The sequence below is a fragment of the Rhagoletis pomonella genome, unplaced genomic scaffold, assembly GCF_013731165.1.
Source record: "Rhagoletis pomonella isolate Grant_MI unplaced genomic scaffold, Rhpom_1.0 Rhpom_scaffold_00004, whole genome shotgun sequence".
NCBI lineage: Eukaryota > Metazoa > Arthropoda > Insecta > Diptera > Tephritidae > Rhagoletis > Rhagoletis pomonella.
The window spans coordinates 51476550-51479556 of NW_023458558.1; the positions used below are offsets into that span (position 1 = coordinate 51476550).

Sequence of the window (3007 nt, forward strand, 5' to 3'; positions counted from 1 at the left end):
GCCCAGTTTGGCGAAATTTGCCGTTCGCCGGTATTGTATTTCAAGCATTAAGTTGTCATGGTGTAAAAGCAAATACATATGTCAGAGTTGTAACTATAACTGTGAAATTATTTAAAATTTTAATCATGAAATATTTACAAAGGGGTTGTCATTCTTTTTTCTTTTGTCTGGTAGTGTGGCTTTGTGGCTTATATGTTTTCAATCTACCATGATAAAAATATAGTAAGGTAGAACCGCTGAGAGTCACTTTTAAAATTCTTGACATTTCCAAACAATTTAATTTTTAAATTTACTCACAAACTCACACACACATTTTCATTTTCAATCTCAAGCAACAATTTCGAACAATTTAATTTTTTTATATTTACTTTTATATGATTTTGTTGGTAAACTTCAAAAAAAAAAACCATGGCCGACAATTTGAGAGAACGGTTCTACCTTGCTATGTTTTTATCATGCAATCTACAATCATTAAACAAAATTTCATTTCACACGGTAAGGTGGTAAATACCGGAATGAAAAACTGAGAATGCTGAAGTAAACAGGCTTCAATACTGAATTAGCTGCCAGATGAATGGACACTTTGCTGTGTGTGCATTCTCGAATTCAGTTCCAATCAAATTTATACACTAAGAAAACCCGACATCCCTAACGACCTTGTCCTTATGGGCAAACCCCGCAGAAGCTGCACGCTTCCTAGGGTTGCCGTTAGTGGAACTTGACGACAACGACTGAGATACCAACCGATCTGGGCGGGGTTGTTGTAGCCGCTACAACAACAACAACAACAACTAAGAAAAATATGTAAGTTTAGATTACGGAATAAATGACATAACATCGCCTGGGTAAAAGATTGTCGTAAGCGCCATTTTGACGCTTTTTAGTTGTAGATGCAGTTATATATTTTGAAATAAGGTCTTTTGATTGCTGCTATCAGTTTTTAGATATCTCCTTTAGTTTCCCAGATATTGACTACAACTTTTTCGATAATTCAGTAAAAATTTAATTGGTGATGCAGTCATATTAAATTATGCAATATCTTAAAAATGGCGTTCTTTACCCGAGATATTGAGTAGTGTCGTTAATTTGGTAGAAACTTTGATCACATTGTGTCGCATTTCATACAATGTGACGGCCAAATTGTGGACAAGTGAAGCTTACGGCAAAATTTTACTAAAGAAAATCCTTCATAAACTCAAAACTAATTAACAATAAACATTAAAAATTAAATAATTTAAGAATTTTGTGAACTAGTAATATTTTCAGAGATTTTGGAGAAAATCTATCTTCGCATTTTTAGAAATTGCATTTCAAACTTCAATCCCGATTTCCCACAACCTGCCGAAATTTACATACGACATTTTTTTTTACCCAGGCGACGATAAGGTGTCGAAAACGACCCTAGAAGAATTGTGTGATGGAAACTAACACATTCTCATTTATCTTACTAACACATTTGCAAATTTTGCGTTAGTTGAAAAGAGACCATTAAATAAGGCCATAAAAAGGAGGAAGATGGAAGATCACATGTACACAAATGTTTACATCAGATTTTTCACACTGCCCTTTACACCCGATTTACATGATTCAAGAACTTGAAAGCATTTCTTGCTCATTCTCTTTTGTGTTTTCTATTTGCTTTTACACGTTTCAATTCTGTTGAATTCAAGTTTTTGGTTCTTTAAATGGGAAGCAACGAAAATGCCAAAAGCAAAGCAAGAAAGTTGAAACGACTTGACGGTACAGACGCATGCGTACTCGTCCCTTTTCTTCTCAACCCCTCTCTTCCATATGCGAGCAGAATTGAATTCAATACTTGAACTGTGTAAAAGCAGTCTTAGAAATTGATAGAAACTTGTAGGTAGCCAGTGACAGAAATCTATGGCTGAATTTCTTTATTCATCCTGAACGTTTGGAATAAACTTTTCTGTTTATTTATTCTTTAGAACGTTCCTGATGATATGTTGACGTATATTTCAAACGCATTCTGTTTATTCCGGCTGTGAAATGGGATTATCCGGAATGTATAAAGAAACGCAGCCTATATCAGTCTTGCCACTCAAATGATAGTCACTGTTCAAGGTGTATTAAACAAGGTGGTGTTGGGGCGACAGCTGAGTTTTTCGCCGTGGAGGCCATTACGTCAAAATGATGTGTTTGTTGTAACTCATACCAATGACACTATGGACATCAGCGTATAATTTGTTAGTGTAATTTTTTACTTATATACGGCCAACACCACCTTGTTAAATACGCCTTGTCACTGTTCTTGCAGGGGACCTCGCAAACTTCAGTGTTGCCGAGGGGCCCAAATTTTATACTAAATATTTGATAAAATAAATAAAAATAATAAAGAAATTAGAAGCGAATAAAATAAATGAATTTCATCCCCTAACTGTTTTGACATAGGTTTTCTGCTAATTTTCTGCATTTTTAATTGTATTTTAGCAAGATAGACAAGATGGCGGGTGTTATGGAAAATAGTGCGAAACAAAAATTGCTTAACAAAACACTGGTTGAGCTGTCAAACAGACAGTTTACGCTGCTTTTCACAAAGCGGGCGGTCCATTAAAGCCTCATAAGTTTACGAGTTTTACACTGTTAAACTCTGGAATTCAGTAATTCCATGATCCAACTACACAAGACAAGAAACAATTTTTTTCACTCGGGTTCTTCCATACAAAGTATGTTCGACAATTATTTTTTGTATGGAGAAAATGAGCAACACCTTCCACTCAAAAATCTGAATAGAAAGTTGCAAATTAGAATGCAAATTTGTTAAATTTTTCCGAGTTTTGCACAAAGTTTAGATTTTTTTTTATGGTTTTTGGTGAAGTACGAACTATTTTTTTATAAAAAAATGTTGAAAATAAACTAGAATAAAGAACTTTGCATGTATTGCGAAAAATTCTCCTTGCCAATACTTTTGTCCGGCATATAAAAGGAACCATTTAAAAATAAAATTAAGTTTTGCATTTGATAAGACCGCTTTTATTGTTTTTGCCAA

The 3007-nt window shown here is 34.2% G+C and overlaps 1 protein-coding gene across 6 annotated transcripts in view; it reads left to right on the top strand.

Annotated features, from left to right (window-relative positions):
- The window catches only part of LOC118737760 (oxysterol-binding protein-related protein 8), a 104307-nt gene that overhangs the window by 749 nt on the left and 100551 nt on the right, over positions 1-3007 (top strand). The window lies entirely within an intron of this gene.